Genomic DNA, 7,473 nt, shown 5'->3' with positions numbered 1-7,473 from the left:
GCAACTGCTCTGTCTCCGACCGGAAGGCATTGCAGAGGGTGGTGAAAATTGCCCAACGCATCACCGGTTCCACGCTCCCCTCCATTGAGTCTGTCCAAAGCAAGCGCTGTCTGCGGAGGGCGCTCAGCATCGCCAAGGACTGCTCTCACCCCAACCATGGACTGTTTACCCTCCTACCATCCGGGAGGCGCTACAGATCTCTCCGTTGCCGAACCAGCAGGTCGAGGAACAGCTTCTTTCCGGCGGCTGTCACTCTACTCAACAACGTACCTCGGTGACTGCCAATCACCACCCCCCCCCCGGACACTTATTATTTTTTATTCAAATTGTTTGCTATGTCGCTCTTCAAGGGAGATGCTAAATGCATTTCGTTGTCTCTGTACTGTACACTGACAATGACAATTAAAATTGAATCTGAATCTGAATCTGAAAGAAACCCTACGAAACAGAATGGAACAGAAACACATATTCACATATTGCATATTTGTGGAGGAAAAAAAGAAAAAAAACAGCAATTTTAAAAAGACACACAACAGTAAAAAGGTTCAGTAAAGTTAGTCCCTGGAGAGATAGGAGTTTACAGTCCTAATGGCCTTTGGGAAGAAACTCCTTCTCATCCTCTCCATTTTCACAGCATGGCAACGGAGGTGTTTGCCTGACCGTAGCAGCTGGAACAGTCCGTTGCTGGGGTGGAAGGGGTCTCCCATGAGTTGGCTCTGGAGTTGCACCTTCTGAACCAGCATCTGCAGTTCCTTCCTAAACTAAACTAAACTAAGCTCACGTTAGCGCCCAGCTCTGAACTCCAGCCTGTCGCCCGATTCCACTAACTCCAGACAGCCCATCCGATGGGAAAACACACAAGGTGGGTGTTTTACGACACTGAATGTTTTCCGCAGCAGGACTCCTGCCAAGAGAAAGTACAGACAGGAACATCAGCGATGATTCATCCGGAAAGTTAATTTCTAAATCAATTATGTATACCATTAAGTTAAGTGCTTTCATTTCTTTCTTTTTAAACAGAGAGCAGACATCAACCCTCTTAAGCAGCTACAGTCTGGTGACCTGTTCCCTTCACTGGTTGACCTTGGTCAAATATTGCGTGCTGCTCAGGTTGCCTCATAACGGGAAGGATGTGGAGGCTTTCGAGAGGGTGCTGAGGAGGCTGACCGGAATGCTGCCTAGATTAAAGGGTTTCAGCTGCAATTAGAGGTTGGAGAGACTTGGACTGTTTTCTCTGGAACGTCAGAGGTTGAGGGGAGACTTGACAGAGGTTTATTCACTGGACGGCACACATGGAGACACAATGAACTGCAGATGCTGGAATCTGGAGCAGAACACAAAGTGCTGGAGTAACTCAGCGGGTCAGGCAGGTCCTGTGGATGGGAATGGGCAGGAGACTTTTCAGATGGGGACCCTTCTTCAGACTGATTGTAGTGGAGGGGAGAAAGCTGGACAAGACTTTGGCTGGGGCACATTTGGAGTTCTGGTTGCCCCAATGCAGAAAGGATGTGTGGTGGCTTTGGAGAGAGTGCAGAGGAGATTTACCAGAATGATACCTGGATTTGGGGGTATTAACTACCAGGAGAGGTTGGACAGACTTGGCTGATTTTCTCTGGAATGTCGGAGGTCGAGGAGAGACCTGGTAGAAGTATATAACATTACTAGAGGCATAGATAAGGTGGACAGTCATAAACTCTTTCCCAGGATGGAAAATCAAATACAAGAGGGTATAGTTTTAAGGTGAGGGGGCAAAGTGTGAAGGAGATATGGGGGGGGAGGGGACAAGATTGTTTACCCAGATGGTAGTGAGGAGTTGGTGGTGAAGGCAGTTACACAAGTGGCATTTAAGAGACTATTGGACTTTTCGCTGTGTCTCGGTACACGTGACGGTAATAAACTAAACTAAATTAATCCATATCATGCCATCCCCTGCAGGGGATGGCATGATATGGATTAATTTAGTTTAGTTTATTACCGTCATGTGTACCGAGACACAGCGAAAAGCGTTTTTGTTGCGTGCTATCCAGTCAGCAGAAAGACCACACATGATTACAATCGAGTGAACAGATACAGGATAAAGGGAATCTATTGATATAAAGATTTAAAAGGGCGGAGCGATTGTAACGGATGATAGTAGAACCTGTTCTGGGATCAGCATGCAGACTCGCCAGGCTTGGGCGCCATCTTGGATTCAGATGCATAGGGAATGTGAGGAAAAACATTTTTAAACAGTGTAGTAGTGATCCGGGAATTACTGCCTGCAATGAAGGCGGTTAAAATAGATCTGGGCTTTTACAGAGGAATTGGATGATGGCATATTGTTGGGCACATACATTGTGGGCCAAAGGGCCTGTTCTTGCGCTGCACTGTTCTATGTTCTATCGCTTGCCAGGATTTATGTCTCCCCCCCCCCCTCCTCTTTTCCAGCCTCACGCTTTTCCAGCTTTAAGACTTCACGAATGTTGCAAGCTGAATATCTGTGTGCCTGCCACACGTGTTCAGAAGCAATCAACGCCACATGGTTCTGCTATTCAATAAGATCACAAGGTAAACGCAAAGTAGGACAGAGGAGGTTTAAAGCTTAATTAACGAGATCGGCGACAAGGACTAACTAAAGGATGAAAGAAGAGATTGTAATGATGAGGATCGGTTTTGAAATCCTGAGCTTGGATCCTGGACAAGTAAAGATGCTTCTGTCCACAGTGAAATCAAAAAGGAGTAGAGATTTAGTTTAGTATAGAAACACAGCCTGGAAACAGGCCATTCGGGCCATCGAGTACACACCGACCATCGATCACCCCATTCTCACTAGTCCTCCACACCCTACCCACCAGGGGCCGTCTTTGGGATGTGGGAGGAAACTGGAGCACCCGGAGAAAACCCACACAGAGAACGTGCAAACTCCACACAGACAGAACCCGGTCTCTGGTGCTGTGAGGCAGCGTCTCTGCCAGCTGCGTCATTGTGCAGTATTGAAGAAGCATGGCGATCACAGAGGATTATTGGGGTGGAAGAAACCACAGAGAGAATGGTGGTTTTAAAGGGATTTGAAATGAAGAGTGGGAGTTTTAGAAGAGTGGCCTGGGGTGAGAATGTGGCCAGTAGTTCCTGTTGCTGAAGTTCATGGGTGGTTCTGATACAAATGAGTGACGAGGCAGTGCCCATGAGAGGGATGTATCTAACCACATTGGTCATCTCACCTACAGACCAAATGTCTAGAGGTTTCCTTTCCCAGACCTCTTTACCGAATCTTTTAATGACTATCGGACAACTTCCGAGAGTCACTGAGTTGTCCATCGAACTTGAGTTGACCAAGGTGCACCATCTAAGCCAGTCCTATTTGCCTGCGTTTGGTTCATATATATTCCTCTAAACCTTTCCAATCCCTGCACCCTTTCCTATCCTGTTCACCTCAGAAAGACACAAAGAGCTGGAGTAACTCAGCAGATCAGGCAGCATCTCTGGAGAACGTGGATAGATGACGTTTTGGATCTCGACCTGAGCTTGAGAAGAAGAGTCCCAATGTGAATCGTCAACCATCTGTGTTCTCCTGTGAAGCAGCAATTCTACCGCTGCGATGCTGTGCTGCCCAAACATCTTCCACCACTCAAAGTGAGAGAGGAGAGTTAGCATTTAATGGGGAATGCCCACACTGGATAGGTCACAGGGTGCTGGAGTCACTCAGCGGTTCAAGCAGTATCTCTGGAGAACATGGATTGGTGCAGTTTTGGGTCGTAACACTTTTTCAGGGTCCCTGAAGAAGGGTCCCGACCTGAAACGTCACTCATCTGTGTTCTCCAGAGATGCTGCCTGACCCACTGAGTTACTCCAGCACTCTGCGTCTTTTTTTAGTAAACCAGCATCTGCAGTTCCTTGTATCTCATCCAGAGGCTGAAATCAATAACCCCACTATAATCTGAAGAAGGGTCCAGACCTGAAACGTCACGTGTCCATTTTCTCCAGAGATGCTGCCTGACCCGCTGAGTTACTCCAGCACTCTTACTCCTGTATCTCTTGTCTTTTTAGCTTTAGTTTACCTGCCCCATTAACAACGCAACCACTACATGGCCTCCATCCCGTGAACCTGGTTATGTTTATTTGCCTGTAGCTGGTTATTAGTTTAGATCTTAGAGATACAGCGTGGAAGCAGGTCCTTCAGCCCACTGAGCCCGCACTGACCAGCGATCACCTGTACACTGTATCCCACATACTAAGGACAATTTACACAAGCCAATTATTGTTCAAACCTGTACATCTTTGGAGTGTGGGAGGAAACTGGAGAAAGCCCACACGGTCACAGGGAGAACGTACAAACTCCACACAGAGAGCACTGGAGGTCAGGATCGAACCTGGGTCTCTGGCGCTGTGAGACAGCAATTCTACCACTGTGCCACTCTACTGCCCGTACCTGATTACATTTATTGCCTGTACCTGGTTACATTCATTCATTCAGATTCAGATTCAGATTCAGATTCAGATTCAATTTTAATTGTCATTGTCAGTGTACAGTACAGAGACAACTAAATGCATTTAGCATCTCCCTGGAAGAGCGACATAGCAAACGATTTGAATAAATAATAATAAGTGTCCGGGGGGGGGGGGTGGTGATTGGCAGTCACCGAGGTACGTTGTTGAGTAGAGTGACAGCCGCCGGAAAGAAGCTGTTCCTCGACCTGCTGGTTCGGCAATGAATTACATTAATTCATCTGTGCATGGTTATGTTTAATGCCTGTTCCTGGTTAAGATTACTATCTGTTGCCAGCAGAGTTTGTTCCCAGTGCCTGAGACCAGTCCTATTGGCAAGATAAACATTGAGAGCAGATTTTCTTTCAAGTGCTAATTAATCATTTGCCGCGGCCAAGTTTCACAAAATTCCGCCCACGTACGTTTGAAGCAATATCAGAAAAAGTTGTTTGTGTGTGGGCGGGCGGATAAGCGATTTCACAAGGTCATCGAAGTTATGAAAGCTGCACTTGGTTTATACGAGTGGGATGTTGGTGCCAGGCATTAGCCCTGCACGTATTTCCACAATGGGGATGAAAGTATTATGTTCCTGGCACAGGACATGGTGGATGTGTGAAGCAGTGCATCAGAAAAGGCAAACATACATTTTTGTTTATAGCTAAAAGAATGACATCTTAACATAAGGGAATCTGTGATCTGACCCTGGGCCTAGTCATATAGCATGGAAACTTCTACCCTTCCACCCATCCTGCCCACCACACCAATATGCCCCATCTACATCTGCCTGCATTTGGCCCAGATCCCTCTAAACCTCTCCTATCCATGTACCAGTCCAAATGTTTTGTAAATGTTGCGATAGTATCTGCCTCAACTACCTCGTCCAGCAGCTCGATCCATACAACCACCAAACACGTTACCCCGCAGGTTCATATTAAATTTCCCCCCCCTCTGGTCTGGCTGTGACTACAGATATACATCACAATGGTTGACCCCCTAAAAAGGCCACATACAACCCCATTTGGCTGTTTGATGTAAGGAAGGGCATGCTGGAGTTGGAAGAATCCCAAACGGGGATTCTTTAGACTTTACAGATACAGCGTGGAAACACACCCTTCAGCCGACCCAGCCCACGCCGACCAGCGATCACACGACCACTGCCCTACACACTATGGAGAATTTACAATTGACCGAAGCCAATTAACCTACAAACCTGTTCGTCTCCGGAGTGTGGGAGGAAACCAGAGCACCCAGAGAAAACCCACAGGGAGAACGTTCAAACTCCTTACAGACAGCAGTTGTAGTCAGGATGGAACCCGGTCTCTGCCGCTGTAAGGCTGCAACTCTACCTCTGGGCCATATAGCAATTTTCAATGGAAGGAAGGTATTCTGACCAACACTCATCCCTCAGCCAGATTCAGTCTTCACCTGATTGCCATGAATCATTTGGCTGCAGTGTTTTCTACATTGGCACCTCCTAGAGTCATAGTGAATGGAAACTTGCCCTTTGGCCCAACTCATCCATGCCGACTAAGATGCTCCATCTAAGCAGGTCTCATTTGCCCAAGTTTCGCCCATATCCCTCTAAACCATTCCCATCCAAGTACCCATCCAAGTGTCTCTTAAATGCTGTCGTAGTCCCTGCCTTAAACCTCCTCCTCTGGCAGTTAGTTCCATTCACCCACCACCCTCTGTGTGAAAACATTGCCCCTCGGGTTCCATTTAAATCTTTCTCCTCTCACCTTCAACTTATGTCCTCTGTCTCTTGATGCCCCCTCCCCTGGGTAAAACACTTGGTCCATTCAAGGTCAATGTATTCTTTCGAAATCTCTCTGGTACATTCTGAAGCCATGATATGCACTGTGTAAACGCATTTATTCTATATTGAAGTGATTTAGATAGTTTCCAATGCAACTTTGCAGAACAGAATGATGCGTCTAGAATTCTAATGAAACTGTTGACAAATGGGGAAATAAATGGAAAGCAATGTGTTGTTATGTGTATCCTTTAACTCTTCATGGGATCTAGGAGTCTTCGAATCACATGAGAAACCATGGCTTTAGTACAAAGTTAGCTTTATTTACCATTGCATTAATAACAAGTCAACAAATGACCATGGAATGAACCAAATAAATTACACAGAAACCTCTTGAAAACATGGCTACCCGGGCTTTGGAGAAGGTTTACAAATTTTGAATTCCTATTTCAATAAAACATTCCTAATCCAAGCATAGAATTTAACCGTTCCATCTTCTCTCCCATTGAATATAGTTCAAAGGAACCAAATCATAGTCATAGTCTTACAGTGAGGAAACAGGCCCTTTGGCCCAATTTGCCCAGACCGGCTAAAATGTCCCATCTGCACTAGTCCCACCTGCCTGCGTTTGCCCCATATTCCTTTATATCTGTCCTATCCATGTACCTGTCTAAATGTTTTTTAAACCTTGCGATAGTACCTGCCCCAACTACCTCCTCCAGCAGCTCGTTCCATACACCCACCACCCTTTGTGTGAAAAAGTTACCCCTCAAGTTCCTATTAAATCTTTCCTCCCTCACCTGAAATCTATGTCCTTTGGTTCTAGATTCCCCTACTCTGGGCAAGTGAATCTACAGTATGTGTCCATCCGATCTATTCCTCTCATGATTCTGTACACCTCTATGAGATCACCCCTCATCCTCCTGCGCTCCAAGGAATAGAGTCCTAGACTACTCAGGCCCTCAACTTTGTAAATCTTCTCAGCATCCATTCCAGCTTCTGTTCATTGAAACAAGTCTAGTGGACTGCTTCAATACAGCAAGCTATAGCCTTCATTAATATCCAACCCAGGGCACTGGCAGTGTGGATCGCAGACAGTTGGGAGAACTGGTTCGGAAATCTGGGCAGTGTGGGCAGGGAGGATTGGGATTCTTTTTCTGGAGCTCCCTGGGAGTGCCAAAGCAACTTCCCAAAGTACATCACGCCCAATTCCCTGCCAACCCTTGGAATATCGCAGGAATTAGGATCACCCCACA

Source organism: Leucoraja erinacea, chromosome 21, assembly GCF_028641065.1.
Source record: "Leucoraja erinacea ecotype New England chromosome 21, Leri_hhj_1, whole genome shotgun sequence".
NCBI lineage: Eukaryota > Metazoa > Chordata > Chondrichthyes > Rajiformes > Rajidae > Leucoraja > Leucoraja erinaceus.
This window is presented reverse-complemented; position numbering follows the sequence as displayed.